The following is a 14,374-nucleotide window of genomic DNA, read 5'->3' as shown; positions in this document are numbered from 1 at the left end:
AAACTGATGGTCCAAAAGGAAGGCAAGCACCCTTGTCCTGATGGAATGCATCCCAGGATACTGAAAGAAAGGCCATAAGTTATATCAGCACATTCATGATAGTTTACCAAAATACTCTGGGCAGGTCCCAACAGATTGAAAGACAGTGAATATCATGCCACTGTTTTAAAAAAAGAACTTAGGCAAAATGTGAATAACTATAGGCCAATTAGTTTAATAACTGTAGTCGGGAAAATGCTTGAAGCTATTATTAAGGAAGAAATAGTTCAGCAGGCAGACAGCATGGATTCATGAAAGGCAGGTACTGTTTGAGGCAGCATGGTAGCGTAGAGGTTAGAACAATGTTTTACAGTACCAGCAACCCAGGTTCATTTCCCGCTGCTGTCTGTAAGGAGTTTGTACATTCTGTCCATGACCACATGAGTTACCTCCAGGTGCTCCGATTTCCTCCCACAGTCCAAAGACATACCAGTTGATAGGTTATTTGGCGATTGTAAATTGTCCCATGATTAGGCTGGGGTTAAATCGGTGTTGTTGGGTGGCGCGACTCAAAGGGCCAGAAGTACCGACTCCAGGCTTTATCTCATAAATAAACAATTTACTGGAGTTCCTGAGGATATAATGAGTGTAGTGGACAGAGGGAAGCAATTGGACATTTTATACTTGGATTTCCAGAAGGTGTTTGATAAGGTGCTGGATAAAATAATTATGCATAAGATAAGGCTTCAGGAAGTTAGGGACAATGCATTAGCATCGATAGGTGACTGGTTAACCATTAAATGGCAGAGATTTGGGATAAATGGTTGTTTCTCTGGTTGGTAATCAGTGGAAAGTGGAGAGCTGCAGGGTTCAGTGCTGGGTCCTCAATTATTCACAAGATGTATTAACAATTTGAAAGAGAGGACTAAATTGATGTAATAAATCTAAGCTGATGACACTAAATTGAGTTGAAAAGCTAATTGTGCAGAGGATGCGGGGAGTCTACAGGGAGATATAGAAAGGTTAAATGAGTGGGCAAGGGTCTGGCAGATTGAGTACAACACTGGTAAATGCAAGGTCATCCACTTTGGAAGGAAAAGTCAAAGGACAGATAATGTTTAAATAATTGCAGCATGCTATTGTGCAGAGGGACTTGGGCGGTGCTAGTGCATGAATCACAAAAGATTGGTTTGCACGTGCAACAGATTATCAAGAAAGCAAATGGAATGTTCCCCTTTATTGCTAGAGTGATAGAAGTTAAGAGAAGGGAGGTTATGCTGTAACTGTTTAGGGTACTGGTGAGGTTGTACCTGGAGTACTGCATGCAGATTTTCTGGCCTTCTACTTGAGGAAAGTTGCACTAGCTTTGGAGATGGTGCAGAGAGGGTTCTCTAAATTGATTCCAGAGGTGAGGGTGTTAGCCTATGACGAGAGATTGAGTTGTCATAGGTTCAGAGGAATAGGCTTAGGATGGAGATGAGGAGAAACTACTTTTCCTTGAGAATAGTAAATCTTCGGAATTCTCTGCTCAGAGAAGCAGTAGAGGCTACCTCATTATTTATAATTATGACATAGTTAGATATATTTTTGCAAAGGTTGTGTGGAAAAGGCAGGTGGGTGGAGCTGAGTCCATGGCCACATCAGCCATGATCTTATTGAATGGTAGAAAGGGCTTGTGGGCCAGATAGCCTACACTTGCTCCTGTTTCTCATGTTCCTATGTTAAAGTTGTATCTCAAAATACAACTTTATCACCATCAGCAAATTAACGAATGTATAAATATTGTAAACACAAGAAAGTCTGCAGAAAATCCAAAGCAACACACACACACAAAATGCTGGAGGAACTCAGCAGGTCAGGCAACATCTATGGAAATGAATAAATATTCGACATTTCGGGCTGAGTCCCTTCTTCAGGACTGGGAAGGAAAGGAGAAGATGCCAGACTAAAAGGGTGGGGGGAGGGGAGGCGTAGAAGTCTAGCTGGAAGGTGACGGGAAGTGGCTGGTAAAGGGCTGGGAATAAGGAATCTGATAGGAGAGGAAGGGATCTGATGGGAAAAAGGGAAGGAAGATGGGACCTAGGAGAAGGTGAAAGGTGAGTGAGAAGAGGTAAAAGACCAGAATGTGCAACAGAGGAAGAGGGAAGGGGGAGAGAAGATTTATCTTTACCTGAATGAGAAATCGATATTCATGCCATCAGGTTGGAGGCTACCCAGACATTGCTCCTCCACCCTGAGCGTGGCTTCATCTTAGGACAAAATTGGAATATTCATTAATATTGAATATATGCGTGTCGATATGATCCACTAATGAGATTTATGTTTTAAGTTGTTTTGTTCTACTTGGAATCTGATCTTAGCTATATGACACTTGGCTCAATATTCTGCATTTCTCCATCTTTTGGGACCAAGTGGCCTATAAAACAACAGCAGAAGCAGAACCAAATGCATGATGCCTTGGCCAATTGTTGGGCAATAAAGGCTGACAACAGTCAAATCCCAGTAATAACCCTGCATTGGAATAAGGACGTTATGAATAGTGGTGTCAGCACACAAACGGGTCTTTTGACCCACAAAGTTTCCACCCATTTACATTAATCTCATGTTCTCCCCACATTCTCATCAACTGACCCCAGATTATAAACACATTAGGGGCAACTTCCAATAATAAATTTATTTACCAACCACATATCTTTGGGGTTATCCATGTTGTAATTATCTAGACCGTACCTGGAGTATTGTGTGCAGTTGCAATCTTCATTTAGGGAGCACAGTGTATATTCAAAATACTGTTTCAGATTTCCCATACAAGGAGTACCATCCCTTTCTAGAAAGTATAAAATCAAAGTTAATCTCATTGAAGTACACAAAATTCTTATTGGTCTCAGCAGTGTGCTCATGGTCTAGAATTGGGTGTCACAGTTTCAGAACAAGGAATGGGCCATTTGGGACTGAGATGTCAAGAAATTTCTTCATACCCGGGTGGTAAATCTTTGTAATTCACCATCCAAGTTATTTATGGATACATAATTAATGTTGGCCACAGTAAATTGCCCTAAGTAGCTAACTCATAGAATCTGGGGAGTGTGGGGAATAACATGGGGAGAGTACAAGGAATTTGTGTAAATGACTAGTAGGTGGTCAGTGGAAACCTGTTGGGCGCTGAACAGCTTGTATCTGTGGTGATTCTAAAACAGACATCAATAAGTTCATGGCTATTTACGGTAATTAATCTAAACAGAGACTGTGCAGGAAAATGGAGTTCAGGTAGAAAATTAGCCATCATATGATGAAAGACAGAGCAGGTTTGAAGAGCCAATTGGCTTACTCATTCACTTATTCATCTACTCACTTACTCATTCATCTACTCATGCACCTACTCACTCACTCATTCTCTTTCACATTTACTTATTCGCTTCCTGATTCTCTTACGCATTCAATTATGTATTTCTTATGTTCCAATTGCTCAAAAAAGACAGGAAAAATTTAACTTGAAATCTGTATCACTAATTTTCCTTTCTCAGAGCTGCTCAGCATTAGTTATCATGAATTACATTTCTTTAAGGATCATCAGTCATTTCCAAATTATTTCAAATGTAGCATTGAATAGAAGAACAATGAATTGAATTGAATTAATTTCTTACGTCCTTCATGTACACGAGGAGTAAAAATCTTTATGTTATCTTTCTGTCTGAATGTGCAATGTGCAATTTATAGTAATGTAGCCCTCAGGTTCTGTCGGCAGCCTAAGTCTAGGGAAGACAATCTCTGGCCCCACCAAACATATGAGACTGAGGTGCACAACCTCCTGTTTGTGTGGATGCTGTGTGATATGATCCCCCATTACAAATCAGTAACACAGAATTACAGACAGTACGCCATATGCAATCAAATGATTTAGCTTTATAATTCTTAATTTGACTAAAGAGTTAGTAAAGCAAAAAAAAAGAAAAGGGCCCATTTTAATGAAACAATCTAATGTGAACAAGTTGGAACTCATAGTTTCCCTTCCACTGGTCCTCCATCAATTTCCCCAGGCTTCGTCAACTCTCAGCATCTATGTTCCTACTTCCCGGCCAGTACTTCAGGCTCAAAACATAGGCAGACGATGCCACCAACCACCGATGGCCTGTGGCATCCAATTTCGCTAAGGTCAGGATATCAGTGTCCGTCCTCACCTCAAATTTAGCACCATAGAGGTAGTCACTCAACTTACCCACCATAGCCCATTTCAAAGCCAGAAACTCCAACTTGTGCATGGGATAGTTTTTCTCAGAGGGCGACAGACTCTGGCTGACAAACCCAATAGGTCTCAACCTGGTGCCCTGATCCTGATACAGGACAACCCTTAAGCTCTCTCTGCTGGTATCAATATGCAGTACATACGGCAATCTGAGATCTGCAAAAGCCATCACAGGCACCCGGGTGGGTATCTATCTCATTCAGCGACTGAAAGACCTCTTCACATTTCGCATCCCAACTTGGTCCTAAAGGTTCTGAAGGTCTAAGATACTCTTTACACTCTTTTCCTTTTGTCCTCCTCCCTTTCTTCCCCAAGGGAGGGTAACCACAGAAGCTGATTTAAAAGGTGACTCACTTTTGTGTAACCTTTCATGAACCTCCAATAGTAACCACAGAATCCAAGGAGCAAGTGCAAAGTGCTCAGAGTCTGGGGCCTTGGCCATGTGGTCACCACCTCGATCTTGGACGGATCTGTAGCTACTCCATTCCATGAGACTATGTGCCCAACATAGCCGACAGACGTCTTGCAGAACTGGCACTTGTCCAGGGTAAGTTTTAACCCTTCTGCTTTCAGGTGGTCCAGCACCTTCAGCAGCCTCCCTTCATGTTCCTGCAAGGTGGACCCAAACACTATGAGGTCATCCAGATACACCAATACCACAAGCAAGTTCCTATCCCCCACCATTTTCCCTTGACAAGCTAGAGGGTTGCAGGGGCTCCCAATATGTCCTGGGGCATGCTTTTGAACCGGAAGAATCCAGTGGACATATAAATGCCATCTTCTGTTTGTCAGCCTCACTCATGGGGATCTGGTAATATCCACTCTTCAAATCCAGCACACTGGACCATTTTGCATCACTCAGACAGGCCAGCGCGTCTTCAATCCTTGGGACCGTATACTGGTCAGGGACGGTAGGCTTGTTCAGAGTCCTATAGTCCACGCACATCTGTACCTTCGCATTCTTCTTCCTGGCCGCTACTACTGGGGACGCATCAGGACTTGTGGGCTCAGTGATGATCCCAGCTTCCTTCTACTTACACAAATGCTGCAGAACGTCTTCTAACTCTGCAGAAGGCAGTTGCCACGACCTGTGTTGGAACGGGGTGTCCTTGGTCACCTGGATAGTGTGAAGAGTGCTCTTGGAACAACGCACATCAAATTCATCAGTGGAAAAGATATTTTCCAGTTTCAACATCTCTACCAACCTCTTCTTCCAGCCCTCAGGTACCGGGGAGTCCCCAAAATTGAATGACTCAGCAGTCAACTTTCCCCCTTTTTCAGTTAGTTTCTCTGCATCCTGTCTCACAGGGACATTAGACATTACCATCACCGGGAACAGATGCGCCCTGCTTGAAAGTGACCTCCCTCTATGTAGAGTTCCTGACAATCACTGCCATCCCGTTCACTAGTACAACTGAGGGCTTCTGCAGTTCGGACCTCACCAGTACCCCAGCGGGCACTCCTGACTCCACTTCGAGGTCTTCTGGAGCATCCACCAAGTGGGCCTTGTCCTCGGGCATTCCGGGAAATTTGGGGTTTCCCATTACTTTCACTACTTCCCTGGGCCGTAACACGATTGGCTTGGACTGGGTGAACCACATAGTCCCTCGTCTAAACTTGTGATCCGGCCCAATGCAGCCACGCACTTCCTCAAAAGCAGCTCGAAACACTGGGTGAACAGACAATGTTTTCAGGAAGCTCTCTCCACTCTGTCCTTGCAGGCTCCCATTAGCCCTCTCACAATAGGAGTATTTGTCCCCAGGTTTGAAACTCCACCCCTCTCAACAGGGTCTGGACAAACCAGCGCTATTATATTAAGGACCTCACCCACTCCCACATCTGCCTCCGAAAACTGCAGTGCCACTGACAAGTAACCATCAAACGGATAATCACCCACACTAAGACTCTAGATCTCTAGTGCACTGAATGGTGTCAATGGTAAGTGCGTCAAATGCTGGTTGTAAAATGAACAATACAGCAAAGTAACCTGTGACTCTGTGTCAAGTGTGGCTCTAGCATAAATACCCTCTATCTGTAGCGATACACTGGAGCTAGGCCTCACTAAGCCTTCAGGAACAGGGTTTAAAAACACAAAATGCTGGCAGAACTCAGCAGGCCAGACAGCATCTATGGGAGGAGGTAGTGACGACGTTTCAGGCTAAAACCCTTCATCAGGAGTGAAGTAACATGGGATGGTCGAGGGGGGATAAGAAGTGGGGGGAGGGATGAAGTAGAGAGCTGGGAAGTGATAGGCTGGAGGGAAATGGGCTAGGGGGATGGTGGAGAATTATGGGAAATAAAAGAGAAAGAAAGGTAGGGCTGGGGGGGGAGATTATAGTGAGGGGGGAAAAGAGAGAGAAAGAGAACCAGACTAAAATTATAGATAGAGATGGGGTAAGGGGGAGGCAGGGGTATCAACAGAGGTCTGTGAGTTGAATGTTCATGCCGGCAGGTAGGAGGCTACCTAGACGGGAGATAAGGAACAGGGTTTATTGCTTTAGGGCGTTCCTTGATAAATTGCTGGGAATATGTTCCCCCCGATACGCCAGACTATCCCCTCACTGGGTCTCCTTTAAGTTTTCCCAATGATTCTCTCTGCTTAGGTACCCGGGGGCTCACTCTTAGAGGGGTTTCCCGTTGTTCACTTTCTTGCCTGAAGTGTCCCTCTTCACCACTGTTTTAACAGACAAAACTAGCCGCTAGCTGCCCTCCACGTAGTTCGTCCCCTTAGAGGATCTGCCTCCCTATCAGCTACATCATATGGGTGGGGGGAACCCCTGCCGATAACAACCAGGACATCCAACTTCTCAACTCTGCCACAATCTCCTCTACCACTTCCTGGGGCAGGCATCTGTGGTCACTCCACCGCAGAGGACCACTACTGAGAACTGTACCCTGCTGATGGAGGCCTCCTGCGCCTCCAAATCATCCTCCTCCTCTTGTACTTCACTGATCAGGTCAATAAACAAGAGAGGGGTCGCATCTTACGAGACAGTCAGAGACCCCAAGCGATCAGGTCCTGGGACTGGGTGCCTTTCGCTATTTGGTCCATCCTTAACTGATCCACCTCAGCCGCCTGAATAGCCCCCCTGTGTCGCAAGCAATTTAGCTGCCTCTCTAGGCAAAAGATGTAGGCAGAAAGCTTCTTCCCCTTCTCCTGACACATGTTCTGAAACCCAGTCCTGAGCTCCACTGGGCTTCCCGTTGCACCAAACATCTTTTCTAGAGCTTGCATGTAAGTCGCAGAAGTGGCAAGGGGGTTCTGTGTCTTTACTGCTCTCACTACATCAGCAGCCCTCCCACTTAAACTTTCAACCAATTGCTACAACAACACACACAAAATGCCGGTGGAACACAGCAGGCCAGGCAGCATCTATAGGGAGAAGCGCTGTCGACGTTTCGGGCCGAGACTCTTCGTCAGTTGCTGTTGTTTTATGTCATCAGAGCACTGCCACTCATCTAACAACTGAGAGATTTGCTCCGCCCAAGTTTCATACTCCTCTTCCCCTTTAAGGGTGGGCTTCGTTCCTGAGAACAGGCGGAGCCTGCCATAGCAGGGACTTTGAACCTGGGCATTTTTCCATTTATTCGCCAGAGAGGTAAGGGCGAATACAGCTCAAAATTTTCACTCTTCACTGGGGGACGGGGACTCATTAGACATCCCAAATCAGACCACTCCTTCCCCTCACTGAGCAGACACGAGAGAACCCTGTCTTTGAAGTCTCCTCCCCCAGCTACGGGATACTCAACACGGTTTGGCCCACTCACCTAAACTCTCCTCCTCCTGATAAGTGCGGACAGTCCACGGCACCCACTCTCCTGGGCCCCAATTGTACCAGGCAGATCCACTGCCGTTATGTCAGCACTAGTCTGAACTAAAACACAGTCTGTGACTGCCACTTTATCAAATCTGTGCCCCACAATCGTAACTTTACCTACAGCGTTAACAGTACTTAAAAGTCGAATTAACAATTCATCAGGTGTACGAATATCTACCCCACTCAACACACACGCATCCGTTACCAGTAACCCCATGTTTGCACACCACTGCTCAACCCTGGCAGCAACCATACCCATGTATCGTAATCACTTCACCGGACAATAGTTTAGCACAGACTTAAACACACAGGCCACTGGTTCAATGCTCAGGGCAATCACATAGCATAAAGTGAAATCAGTTCCGAACGATACCCCCACAATTGTAACCCTCAGGTTCAGCCGGGTGTGTAAGTCTGAGGTAAACAATCTCTGGCCCCACCAAACATGTGAGACTGAGGTGCACAACCTCCTGTTTGTGTGGATGCTGTGTGATGTGTTCCCCCGTTACAAATCAGTACCACGAAATAACAGACAGTACACCAATATGCAATTAAAAATTTACCTTTCTAATTCTTAATTTTGACTAAAGGGTTAGTAAAGAAAAACAAAAAGAAAAGGGCCCAGTTTAATGAAACAATCTAATGCGCACAAGTTGGAGTGCACGGTTTCCCTTCCAACAGTCCTCCATCAAATTCCCCAGGCTTCATCGACTCCCGACCCCACTCCAAGTCCACTCCTTTCTGGTATCTTCACTCTTCATCTTCCACCGAACAAAAGACCCAGATCACCTCGGCCTCAGGCACACAACAAGAAAAAAACACTCCCATCATTCCAGCGCTCATTCCAAAGCCCCTGTTATCTCTAGCCATAACCCAACCACTGCTGCTACAGAAAAGACCATTACATTAGCAGTGAAACCCTTCCCAGGGTGTTACAGTAATTTTTAATATATAGTATGTACAACAGGACAATCAATATAGCATAGAAATAAAAGTGTATTGATGTGAATGAATCAGTCTGATGTTCTGGTGGAAGTGGCTCTCCCGGAGCCTGTTGGTCCTGGCTTTAATGCTGTGGTACCATTTCCCGGATGGTAGCAGCTGGAATAGTTTGTGATTGGGATGACTCGGGTCCCCAATGATCCTACGGGTCCATTTTACACTTCTGTCTCTGTAAATGTCCTGAATAGTGGGAAGTTCACATCTACAGATACACTGGGCTGTCCACACCACTCCCTACAGAGACCTGTGATTGAGTGAAGTACAGTTGCCATACCAGGCAGTGATGCAGCCAGTCAGGATGCTCTCAATTGTGCCCCTGTAGAAAGTCTTTAGGATTTGGGGACCCATGCCATCTGATGTGAAAGAGGCGCTGTTGTGCTTTATTTCACCACACAGCCGGTATGTAAGACTACTTGAGATCCTTGGTGATGTGGATGCCAAGGAACTTAAAGCTGTTCACCATCTCAACCCCAGATCCATTGTTGTCATTAAGGGTTAGCTTGTCTCCATTCCTGCTGTAGTTCACAACCAGCTCTTTTGCTTTTGCAGCATTGGGGGAGAGTTTGCTTGCTTGACATCACTGCGTCAGGGTGATGACTTCTTCTCTGTATGTTGCCTCGTTATTATTTGAGATAAGGCCAAACAATGTAGTATCATTAGCAAATTTAATTAGCAGATTGGAGCTGTGGGCGGCAACAGAGTCATGGAAATAGAGAGTAAAAGAGGGGGTTTGGGACACAGCCCTGAGTGGCTCCTGTGTTGAGGGTCAGAGGTGAGGGACCCCACTCTTACCACCTGCCAACGATCTGACAGGAAGTCCAGAATCCAGCCACACAAGGCAGGGTGAAGGCTGAAGTTTCAGAGCTTCTTGTCAAGTCTGGAGGGAATTATGGTGTTGAATGTTGAACTGTAGTCCAAGAACGGCATTCTCACATAAGCGTCCTTCTTCTCCAGATGTGTAAGGATGGTATGTAGAGCTGTGGCCATTGTGTCATCTGCAAATTGGTTGTGTCAGTAGGCGGATTGTAGAGGGGTCCAGTGTGGGTGGTAGCATGCTGCAGATGTAGTCCTTGACCAGTCTTTTCAAAGCATTTGCTTTTTATTGAGGTGAGTGCGACAGGACGCCAGTCGTTCAGACATGCACCTCAAACAGTCATTTTGGGGTCCTAGTTTAACCATTCCTGCTGAAATCCGGAAGCTACCAGCTGATAGAAATGGATGGATTTCCCCTTCTAGTTGTTACAAAACCTGTGACCATTTGTGCTTTCTCATCATGAAATTATTTTCAACTCCTCTGAGATTGGGCAAAGCAAGCTCTAGTGATATGGTATGCCGTACAATGGATTAGCACAAACAGAAGATGTAGTGTGTCTTGGCGGTTCTGACAAAGGATCTCAGATCTGCAACGATAACTGGAAAAAGAGAACTGCTGATGTTGTTAGTTTAATTGCCAAAAATAGCAAGTAATGTGGCATCTGTGGGAAGAAATAAACAGAGCAATTATTTCAGGTCAAAGACCCTTAACCATTTAAACACAAAATACACTGCAGATGCTGTGGTCAAAGCAACATGTAAAACACACTGGAGGAACTCAGCAGGTTGGGCAGCATCCATGGAAACGAACAGTCAACGTTTCGGGCCGAGACCCTTCGTCAGGACTGAAGAGGGAGGGGGCAGGGGCCCTATAAAGATGGTGGGGGGAGGGTGGGAAGGAGAAGGCTGGTAGGTGCCAGGTGAAAAACCAGTAAAGGGAAAGATCAAGGGGTGGGGGAAGGGAAGCAGAGAGGGGATAGGCAGGAGAGGTGAAGAAGGAATGTAAGGGGAAAGCTCTATGGGCAGTAGAAGGAGGTGGAACCACGAGGGAGGTGATAGGCAGCTGGAGGAGGAGGCAGAGTGAAACTGGGATGGGGGAAGGGAGGGGGAGGGAATTACCAGAAGTTGGAGAATTCAATGTTCATGTCAAGGGGCTGGAGACTACCCAGATGGTATATGAGGTGTTGCTCCTCCAACTTGAGTTTGGCCTCATCATGGCAGTAGAGGAGGCCATGTATGGACATAGCCGAATGGGAATGTGAAGCAGAGTTGAAGTGGGTGGCAACCAGGAGATCCTGTCTGTTGTGGTGGACAGAGCGGAGGTGCTCGACGAAGTGGTCCCCCAATCTGCATCGGGTCTCGCTGATGTAGAGGAGGCCACATTGGGAGCACCGGATGCAATAGATGACCCCAACAGACTCACAAGTGAAGTGTTGCCTCACCTGGAAGGACTGATTGGGGCCCTGAATGGTGGTAAGGGAGGAGGTGTAGGGACAGGTGTAGCACTTACGCTTGCAGGTATAAGTGCCAGGTGGGAGATCTGTGGGGAGGGATGTGTGGAGGGAAAGATCCCTGCAGAAAGTGGAGAGGGGTAGAGAGGGAAAGACAAGCTCAGTGGTGGGGTCCTGTTGAAGGTGGCGGAAGTTGCAGAGGATAATATGCTGGATCCGGAGACTGGTGGGGTGATAGGTGCGGACAAGGGGAACACGGTCCCTGTTGTGGTGATGGGAGGATGAGGTGAGGGCTGAAGTGCAGGAAATGGAGGAGATGCAGGTGAGGGCATCATTGATGACGGCAGAAGGGAAACCACGATCCTTAAAGAAAGAGGACACTTGTGATGTCCTGGAACGGAAAGCCGCAGCCTGGGAGCAGATGCAACGGAGATGGAGAAACTGGGAATAGGGAATAGAAGTTTTGCATTTGGCAGGTGGGAAGAGGTATAGTCGAGATAGTTATGGGAGTCAATGGGTTTTTAGAAGATGTCAGTGGACAGTCTATCTACAGAGATGGAGACCGAGAGATCGAGAAAGGGGAGAGAAATGTCCGAGATGGACCAAGTGAATTTGAGGGCTGGGTGAAAGTTAGAGGCAAAGTCGATGAAATTGACGAGCTCAGCATGGGTGCAGGAAGCAGCACCAATGTAGTCATCAATATATCGAAGGAAAAGTTGGGGAGCAGTACCAGTATAGATTTGGAGCATAGACTGTTCCACATAACCCACGAAGAGGCAGGCATAGCTGGGGCCCTTGCGAGTGCCCATAGCTACACCCTTGGTCTGAAGAAAGTGGGAAGAGCCAAAAGAGAAGTTATTAAGTGTGAGTACCAGTTCCGCCAACCGGAGGAGTGTGGTGGTAGTGGGGAACTGATGAGGTCTATTGTCCAGAAAGTAGCGGAGGGCTTTGAGCCCTTCTTGATGGGGAATGGAAGTGTATAAGGATTGGACATCCATAATGAAAATGAAGCGGTCGGGACCAGGGAATGAAAGTTATTGAAGAGGTGGAGGGCATGGGATGTATCCCGGATGTAGGTAGGGAGGGACTGAACTATGGGTGACAAAATGGAATCCAGGTAGGCAGATATAAATTCGGTGGGGCAGGGGCAGGCAGAAACTATAGGTCTATTGGGATGAGGCTTGTCGTTCCAGGACATCTCAAATATCCTCTTTCTTTAAGGATTGTGGTTTCCCTTCTGCCGTCATCAATGATGCCCTCACCTGCATCTCCTTCATTTCCTGCACTTCGGCCCTCACCCCATCCTCCCGTCATCACAGCAGGGACTGTGTCCCCCTTGTCTTCACCTACCACCCCACCAGCCTCCAGATTCAGCACATTATCCTCCGCAACTTCCACCACCTTCAACAGGACCCCACCACTAAGCACATCTTTCGCTCTCTACCCCTCTCCGCTTTCCGCAGGGACCTTTCCCTCTGCGACTCCCTAGTCCATACGTCCCTCCCCACGGATCTCCCACCTGGCACTTACCCCTGCAAGCGTAAGTGCTACACCTGTCCCTACACCTCCTCTCTTATCACCATTCAGGGCCCCAATCAGTCCTTCCAGGTGAGGCAACACTTCACTTGTGAGTCTGTTGGGGTAACCTATTGCATCCGGTGCTCCCGGTGTGGCCTCCTCTACATCGGTGAGACCCAACGCAGATTGGGGGACCACTTCGTCGAGCACCTCCGCTCCATCTGCCACAACAGACAGGCTCTCCCGGTTGCCACTCACTTTAACTCTGCTTCACATTCCCATTCAGATATGTCCATACACGGCCTCCTCTACTGCCATGATGAGGCCAAACTCAGGTTGGAGGAACAACACCTCATCTACCGTCTGGGTAGTCTCCAGCCCCTTGGCATGAACATTGAATTCTCCAACTTCTGGTAATTCCCTCCCCCTCCCTTCCCACATCCCAGTTTCACTCTGCCTCCTCCTCCAGCTGCCTATCACCTCCCTCATGATTCCACCTTCTACTACCCATAGTGCTTTCTCCTTACATTCCTTCTTCACCTTTCCTGCCTATCCCCTCCCTGCTTCCCCTCCCCACCCCTTGATCTTTCCTCTTACTGGTTTTTCACCTGGCACCTACCAGCCTTCTCCTTCCCACCCTCCCCCCACCTTCTTTATATAGACAATAGACAATAGGTGCAGGAGTAGGCCATTTGGCCCTTCGAGCCAGCACTGCCATTCACTGTGATCATGGCTGATCATCCACAATCAGTACCCCGTTCCTGCCTTCTCCCCATATCCTTTGACTCCGTTATCTTTAAGAGCTCTATCTAACTCTTTCTTGTAAGCATCCAGAGAATTGGCCTCCACTGCCGTCTGAGTCAGAGCATTCCACAGATCCACAACTCTCTGGATGAAAAAGTTTTTCCTTAACTCCAATCTAAATGGCCTACCCCTTATTCTTAAGCTGTGGCCTCTGGTTCTGGACTCTCCCAACGTTAGGAACATGTTTGCTGCCTCTAGCATGTCCAACCCTTCATAATCTTACATGTTTCAATCAGATCCCCTCTCATCCTTCTAAATTACAGTGTATACAAGCCCAGTCGCTCCAATCTTTCAACATATGACAGTCCTGCCATCCCGGGAAGTAACCTCGTGAACCTAAACTACACTCCCTCAATAGCAAGAATGTCCTTCCTTAAATTCGGAGACCAAAACTGCACACAATACTCTAGGTGTGGTCTCACCAGGGTCCTGTACAACTGCAGAAGGATCTCTTTGCTCCTATACTCAACTCCCCTTGTTATGAAGGCTCACGTGCCATTAGCTTTCTTCTAAAGTAGAAAGTACCTGCATGCTTACTTTCAGTGACTGATGAACAAGGACACCTAGATCTCATTGTACTTCCCCCTTTCTGAAATTGACACCATTCAGATAGTAATCTGCCTTCCTGTTCTTGCCACCAAAGTGGATAACCTCACATTTATCAACATTAAACTGCATCTGCCATGCATCTGCCCAGTCACCCAACCTGTCCAAGTCACCTGGCTTTCTCATAACATCCTCCTCAC

The 14,374-nt window shown here is 46.8% G+C and overlaps 1 protein-coding gene across 5 annotated transcripts in view; it reads left to right on the top strand.

Annotated features, from left to right (window-relative positions):
- Nucleotides 1–14,374, top strand: part of LOC140713629 (putative ribosome-binding factor A, mitochondrial) — a 98,352-nt gene that overhangs the window by 58,125 nt on the left and 25,853 nt on the right. The gene's annotated exons all lie outside the window — the stretch shown is intronic.

The sequence above is a fragment of the Hemitrygon akajei genome, chromosome 20 (assembly GCF_048418815.1).
Source record: "Hemitrygon akajei chromosome 20, sHemAka1.3, whole genome shotgun sequence".
NCBI classification, from domain to species: Eukaryota; Metazoa; Chordata; class Chondrichthyes; order Myliobatiformes; family Dasyatidae; genus Hemitrygon; species Hemitrygon akajei.
The sequence above is the reverse complement of the archived record's forward strand: the minus strand, read 5'-3'. Positions and strand labels throughout refer to the sequence as shown.